Source organism: Engystomops pustulosus, chromosome 2 (genome assembly GCF_040894005.1).
Source record: "Engystomops pustulosus chromosome 2, aEngPut4.maternal, whole genome shotgun sequence".
Taxonomy (NCBI): domain Eukaryota; kingdom Metazoa; phylum Chordata; class Amphibia; order Anura; family Leptodactylidae; genus Engystomops; species Engystomops pustulosus.
Window position 1 is genome coordinate 216,353,476 of NC_092412.1, and position 8,552 is coordinate 216,362,027.

Below are 8,552 nucleotides of genomic sequence, written 5' to 3' on the forward strand. Positions count from 1 at the left end.
AAGAGCTTACAGTCTATGAGGATGAGGAGGTGACACAAGAGCTTACAGTCTATGAGGATGAGGGGGTGACACAAGAGCTTACAGTCTATAAGGATGAGGGGGTGGCACAAGAGCTTACAGTCTATGAGGATGAGGGGAGTGACACAAGAGCTTACAGTCTATGAGGATGAGGGGGTGACACAAGAGCTTACAGTCTATGAGGATGAGGGGTGACACAAGAAAATAGAAGTGTGAGGGTTAGAACAGTATTCAGACATAAAACAGGACGAACAACGTTGAAACAATAACATGCTGGCTGCCGATTGGACACTATGTACAACTTGCTAAGCTCCTGCTGCTCTATATCATACGGCCTTCAGATTGTACACAGTGTTCTATCTTCTCAGTACCTCCTGCTCTATAACATGCATCCTCCAGATAGGACACTATGGGGCTCATTTACTAAGGGTCGCGCGCTGATCTTTCATCGGACTTTGCACTTTTTTTCGGGGATTGCATGGCTTGGACAGGTTTTTAACAGGTGTCTGCACTGGGGATAGTTTTTGGTGCAGCTGCGCTGCTTCCGTGCGACACAAATTGGGGGGCATGCTGTCGGCCAATCTGACTGATTTGGACTGAGTGCGGGCTTTAACTTTCAAATCGTGTCGCAAGACAATTTACATGCACCAGTAAAAAGATGGTGGACTCTGTTGGACCTGAGCGGAGAAGCGATACATGCACAATATCGGGAACACGATCTTAGTGAATCGCGGCACAGTGCATTATCGTCAGGCAATGCACTTTCAGTGAACTACAGGGGGAATGTAAGTAAATGTGCCCCTATGTAAAGCTGCTGCTGCTCTATAACATGCTGCCTGTAGATAGTACACTATGTACAATATTCTCAGTACCCCCTGCTCTATAACAAGCTGCCTGCAGAACAGTATGCACAATCTGTTCTCTTCCTCCTCGTCTTTCACATGCTGGTCGCAGATTATACTTCATTTTCTATGGTGACATTTTCCAAGTACATGCAAAAATCACTATTTCAAAATTTTATCTACAAGAAGAAGTGTTAGAGGTATATGGCATTTATCTGTCCCCATTCATGACATAGTATGACGTGCATCACGTTAGGCCACCAAAATAATAAACGCCTGTCTTACTCATACAATAACTGTGACGGTCCTTAGACCTGCGAACCTGGACAATTCCAGACGGGACTATAGCCATTAATAGTATTGTGTGTCTATAAGTCTTGATCACAAACTGAGACACAATAAGAGGTGATTCATCCATCAGTACCCAGCAATATGACACTCTCACATTCTAACAATGGAGGATGGTAGTCACTTCCTGATGAGTGACACACTTCCTGTTCTTTCCTTACAGTCTAAAGGTCTCATCATATAACATAGGAGACCCTACAGCGCGTGTGTTCTGTTTCCTTACACTCACAGCTGACCTATCAAGAACTATATTTAGGTCACAATTTATTTTTTTTATGGCTTCATAATTTGTGTTCACAAGAGGTAAATGTGAATGGTCTAAAGACTTGGGAGGGGAGGGGGGGGCAGAAGAAATAATCTTCTGTGCAAAGCTCAAAGGACATATTGCTCCTGCCAGGAAGACCCAGCCTGATCGCCTGATATAGGCAGGAAAAAGGTGCTTCCTACAAAACTGCTGACTGCTGGGGCAGTAAAACATGACAAGGAGAAGGAGTGGTAACAACAATGATAGGAGCATGCAGAGGGGAAGTGCATTGCTATGATGGAACCATTCTATGTCTGCCCATAGGCTTACTTACTAAGAAGTCTATCAATGAACAGTGTCCAATAATACAGACCATAAGAGACTCTTTGAACAACTTATTCCACTGAATCTTCTTATATAGTCATTTCATCATCATATGTAGACAATATAGCTTGCAGAACACATTTCGTAGTAAGCAATAGTAGCAAATACAAGTCAGTCGCTCCATAGGCGTTATGTAAAGTTCAATGATATATACATTCACATAGTTTTGACCTCGGGCAGAGACTCACACTCCTCCGACCGCAAAGTAGGATGATGTAAGCCACATGAAGTTACTTACTAAGAAGTCTAACTAGTGCTTGACTTATGGAACACTTATAGACATACCCCTGCACTGTACACAGGCAAACTGCATTTAGTGACGTTTGCTCTGTTTTTATTAAATGTGCCCCATTGTCTTTTTAACCACTATCAGATGTTTATGCCAGAAGAGGATTGGGGAGTGAGGTCTGCATTCATTGTACTGAATACCCCTCTCACTCATCCGAAACAATGGGGCTCATTTACTAAGGGTCCGAATGCCGCACTTTCGTCAGGTTTCCCGAATATTTCCGATTTGCGCCAAATTGCCCCGGGTTTTTGGCGCACGTGATCGGATTGTGGCGCATCGGCTTGCACGCGACAGAAATCAGGGGGGGTGGCTGTCGGACAACCCGACGGATTCGGAAAAAGCACAGAATTTAAAAAACGAATTGTGTCGCAAGATCAAGAACTCACTTGCACCAGGAAGAAGAAGGTGAACTCTGGCGAACCTTTGCGCAGAAGCGACACCTGCAGGAACTCGGGCGCACAATCTTAGTGAATCGCGGCAGACCCGCATCCTTGTCGGACAACGCGCTGCGGGATCGTGACAGGACCGGGTAAGTAAATGTGCCCCAATGTATCTAGGTCTCTACACGCTTATACATGTAGCTGGAAACCACCACAGCACAGGAAGCAGTAGGGGATGCATCATAAGTATACTGTCTTGACAGCAGTTACACTACCTTGGCCCCAAGAGGTTTTGCCGTATTCTTGAAAGACCCATCAAGGCCACAAGGAATCAAATTACAAATAAATTTCAGATTAGCTCTGAGGATTTGGCACTTTCCTGCCATCTACCAAATCCAAATAAGGGCATCATAGCAAAACAGAAGCAACAATAGCCTTCTTCAATAACCCTTTATTGGAACAACGTAGTGGACGGGATATACAGCAATGATTCAACCCTAAACATTGGATTGGTCTTTGTGACATTCATTTGGCCACTACTAAGTAACATTTCTGATTCAGGAAGCTGCTATAACTTTATTAGGAATATGGTTGGGAGTAAGAATCACCCCCACTTTTAAGTAAACGAGGAAAAAGAAAAATCCAGCTTCAACGGAACCCACGTGAGTATAAAAATGGAAATTTATTCAGAAACTTCTTAAAAAAGTTGAAATCAGCATACAGAAAAAACGCTCAATTGATGTGTGTACAGGGTAGTGGGGAGACCAACAATCGCCTACGCGTTTCAGAGATACATCTCCTTAATCATGGCCACTTTTATGTACTTACATCCGGCCATTTGTTCTATTTTGATGCTGTTTTACTTTTATTCCCTACTAGGAGGTGTATATTTATAATAAGGCACTTGCAGTCATGTCCATCAGGTGGATTCTAAGACTTTTACATGACAGTATCACACATTTGATCCAGTTGCAACATTTTACCCCTTAAAAGTAGCACGACATCCCTAAGTGGCACTGAGAAGTCTCAGTTTGACAGATAAGAAAGTAGCACAAAAAAATGTAGTGATAAATCCCCTCCAAATTATATAGAAGCGAGGATATAAGGTTCTTACTACATTGGGGGTACAGAACTTAATTTTTATTAGAAATGGTGTTTCATTTCATTAGGAATGTATAGGAGTAGGGTAAAAGGGGTCATAGCATATTGAAATGTGTACAGAATGGGTTTTAGTCTATAGGATTCAGTAAGTGTCTTTAGTAGTGAGGTGTCTATAATAAGGATTATCACTATTGACAATACAAGAAGAGGAGTCAGTAGAGTGGGGTTGAAACCATAGAGGACAAATGTAGTGAAAAACCATAATAGCAGAGAATAGTCAAAACAGGAGCCAAAAGTCATAATACCAAGTTACAGACATCAGACTCGGGTGCTTACTAAAATACCTCTATAGCAGGCACCATAACCAGGATGGGCCGAACTCTTACGTGATATCAGAGTCCCGGCCCCAAACAGTGGTTGGGCTACAACTCTGAGATCTGGACATAACAGAGGAGCAGGGGAATAATGTGATTAGAGGGAAAACTTGTCAACCATAACAACTGCATCAATGAATCCGAGGGAAAATGCAGAAAGCTGATGTGTGTGGTGCTAATCGATTGCTGGGAAAAACGCTGATGCATGACGCAAGAGGTCATCTAGTTTAAATGACTAAATCCACATTTTACTGCTTTTATACTGTACAAATGTATTAATATGTGTACCTCACCTCTTTTTATATTGAATTTACAGAATGGGTTGTCATGGTTGTTGGCATCTCACTGTCCAGGGCATAGCATCTCAGGTGCATCAAAGTGTGGAAAATACATTGGTAGCATTGAGATTTATATACAGTGTGATATATGGAAGTTTACATCATAGCATTTTAGGCTTTCTGACACTAAAACCACTGACTTGTGCAGTGTATGTCTGGCTTTGTCATTTGTCAGAGGTCAAATATAAATTACAAAAATGGTGTCGTCTTGGCTGGATGAGAAGCAAGAGTCTCTATAAGAAAACTTTTGTGTTTATTATCCCACATTCTTCTTACAGGTGATATATTACTGTATGGCGTCTAGTCTATGACAAGATGAATGGACATAGCTGTTGTCTTAGATTCAAGGATCTGAGTATCACAGTGACCTTGTTCAATGCTGTTTAGTAGAATGAAAAGTTTCATTGTATTCTTATCTGCTTTGCCTTGAACCCTTAAATGTTGAGAAAATTAGCCAGGAGTCTCTTACAGTTACCGTATATGCTCGAGTATAAGCTGACCCGAGTATAAACCGAGACCCCTAAGTTTACCACCAAAACTGGTAAAACCTATTGACTCGAGTATAAGCCGAGGGTGAGAAATGCATTGGTCACAGCCTCCAGTATATAGCCAGCCCCCAGTACTATGTAGCTAGCCAGCCCCCAGTAGTATATAGCCAACCAGCCTCCAGTAATATATAGCTGGCCAGCCCCTTGTAGTAGCCTGCCCCCATGTAGTATACAGCCAGCCAGCCCCCATGTAGTATACAGCCAGCAAGCCCCCATGTAGTATTAAAGCCAACCTGCCCCCATTTAGTATAAAGCCAGCCTGCCCCCATGTAGTATAAAGCCAGCCAGCCCCCATGTAGTATACAGCCAGCCAGCCCCATGTAGTATACAGCCAGCCAGCCCCCCGGTAGTATACAGCCAGCCAGCCCCCATGTAGTATACAGCCAGCCTGCCCCCATATAGTACACAGCCAGCCTGCCCCATATAGTATACAGCCAGCCCCATGTAATATACAGCCAGCAAGCCCCCATGTAGTATAAAGCCAGCCTGCCCCCATGTAGTATACAGCCAGCCTGCCCCCATGTAGTATACAGCCAGCCTGCCCCCATGTAGTATAAAGCCAGCCAGCCCCCATGTAGTATAAAGCCAGCCTGCCCCCATGTAGTATACAGCCAGCCCCCATGTAGTATACAGCCAGCCTGCCCCCATATAGTATACAGCCAGCCTGCCCCCATATAGTATACAGCCAGCCCCATGTAGTATACAGCCAGCCAGCCCCCCGATAGTATACAGCCAGCCCAGCCCCCATGTAGTATACTGCCAGCCTGCCCCCATGTAGTATAAAGCCAGCCAGCCCCCATGTAGTATACAGCCAGCCAGCCCCATGTAGTATACAGCCAGCCAGCCCCCCGGTAGTATACAGCCAGCCAGCCCCCATGTAGTATACAGCCAGCCTGCCCCCATATAGTATACAGCCAGCCTGCCCCCATATAGTATACAGACAGCCCCATGTAATATACAGCCAGCAAGCCCCCATGTAGTATAAAGCCAGCCTACCCCCATGTAGTATACAGCCAGCCTGCCCCCATGTAGTATACAGCCAACCTGCCCCCATGTAGTATACAGCCAGCCAGCAACCATGTAGTATACAGCCAGCCTGCCCCCATATAGTATACAGCCAGCCCCATGTAGTATACAGCCAGCCAGCCCCCCGATAGTATACAGCCAGCCCAGCCTCCATGTAGTATACTGCCAACCAGCCCCCATGTAGTATACAGCCAGCCTGCCCCCATGTAGTATACAGCCAGCCCCATGTAGTATACAGCCAGCCAGCCCCCCGGTAGTATACAGCCAGCCAGCCCCCATGTAGTATACAGCCAGCCAGCCCCCATGTAGTATACAGCCAGCCTGCCCCCGTGTGGTATTCAGCCAGCCCCATGTAGTATACAGCCAGCCAGCCCCCCCGGTAGTATACAGCCAGCCCAGCCCCCATGAAGTATACTGCCAGCCGGACCGCAGTTTGCCAAGCACATAAAAAAAAAATAAACTTACATACTCATCCTCCAGCGCCCTGATGCTCGGAGGGGCTTCTGGTGGCTCCTCTTATTTCTTCTCTTTGCTGTAACAGCCGGCAGAGATGCATCCACACGATCTGCCAGCCGGAACACTATAACGTCAACAGCGGCGACACCGCCGTATCATAGTGTGCGCCGGCCGGCAGATCGAATGGATGCACCTCTGCCGGCTAATACAGCATAGAGAAGATAGAAGAGGAGCCGCCAGAAGCCGCAACGAGCATCAGGGCGGAGGTTGAGTATGTAAGTTTATGGTTTTTTATTCACTCGTATATAAGCCGAAGTGAGGTTTTTCAGCACATTTTTTGTGCTGAAAAACTCGGCTTATATACGGGTATATATGGTACATGAGTCCCATGCTCTCCAAAAACTTACCACAAAGTATCTATTTAAAAGCTGATTTCAATCTTAGCCTACTGCTAACCTATTCTGTGATGTGGTTGTGCTTTTATCTGGGTGTGTTCAAAAGACATTAGATTGGAGCATGATTTACCTTCCAGTAGTGAAAATTGCTGTTCTGCTGTTCACAGATGTTCTCCAGACTGAGCTAGAGTTATGCTGCAAAGAAAATGAGCAAAAATTCCAGCCTCTAGATGTGAAAAGCTTATTAGCATAATTTTAAAAAGTTGATTTTTGAAGGTAAGTGAAACAGAAACAGAAACTCCCACCGCCTGGAGGTCATCTGCTGGAATCATTTCAGCAGGAAAATCAGGAACACTGGAGGGCTCTGGAACCGCTGACGAGGAACCCAGAAGCTGAACCTCGTCTGGTGGTCCTGGATATTCTGTAGGTTGGTTGGCAATGGATGATGGAGTGTTGGCCTCCTTTATGATAGCCTCTATGGTGGAAGGAGCCCAGGGGAACATGGGTTTCCCTGCTGCAAAAACGAAAACCCTCCGGAGCATACGGAACCAGGGCACTAATAATGGAAAGCGTCCTCTATAGGGGTGGATCTGGAGTCCCAGATGGCTGTTGAGGATGGTCTGCCATTTTAGACTTAGCGCAGAGAATGCCAGCAGCTGAGAAATTCAGTGCGGTCAGAGAGCCACACTCCGTTACAGACCGGAGGTAAGTGTCCATGATGGAGGCCCTAGTTGTACCTCGATGCAGCCGGTGAGCAGCGATTGGCCTTCGCATGGGGTACACTGCCACGACGATCACAGTCTCAAACGCCTCGAGGAACTCCGGTTCCTTATCGAGAGGTAGAGGCCTCGGTCATGCCATGATGACAGCTGCGTCTTCATTCCGCGAGGCACTGCAGAGTTCCATTTCTGAGGTGAAGCACAAGACTTTCACGCCAGAGGACGGGAATTAAGTACTTCCTACGAGGAGTTTTGGCGGGCTGAATTTTTGCCCGCATAAAACAGTGCAGGACTTGTGCCATTCACACATGGGCGGAGGTCAGCGCTTGTTGGCAGGGGTGTTGCAAGTGCACCAACTATTTTTGGTGCACCTTGAACATGGGGTGTGCAACACACTTCTGTCGGACTTTGCATGCTAATGTGGCGCACGGTGCGACTGAGCCCATTTTAATGACAAAATTTGTGTTGCGTGAAGAATAGTGCAGCAGGGCCCTTTTTATAGCAGGGTCCTTTTTATAAGACAATGTGGGAGATTTCACATAAAAGAGGGAATTTTAGAATGGACATTTTATACCCTACCTAAGGGGGCTGGTAGTTTAATGTAAAAGTTGGTGACAGTGTGCCTTTAAAGAAGGCATTTTAATAAATATTTTTATTCCACAATTAATTGCTACCAATCCCTAGATCAATGGTGTGAAAGGACACACCCATTTGTCAAGGCAAATGGTAATTTCCAGATTTATAACATTTTAGGAAGAAAAACAGAGAAACAATACAACACAGAAGTCATTACTACTATAGTCAAGGTAGGAGAGTTGAAGGGTGAGCTTTAAGTCCGATGATCGATCTATCTATCTATCTGTCTGTCTGTCTATCTATCTATCTATCTATCTATCTGTCTGTCTGTCTATCTATCTATGGTGCAATATTTTGGCAGTTAAAATTTTATTGCACTTTAGATCCTGTGTCACTGTTCCCCCTCCCACTAGATGGATTCAATAGCAGGAATTCTGCACCCCCTCCTGTACTTCCTCAGGAAAAAAAAATCAAGGAGGAACTTGATCCCAATGAGAGGGCATTCACACAGGGA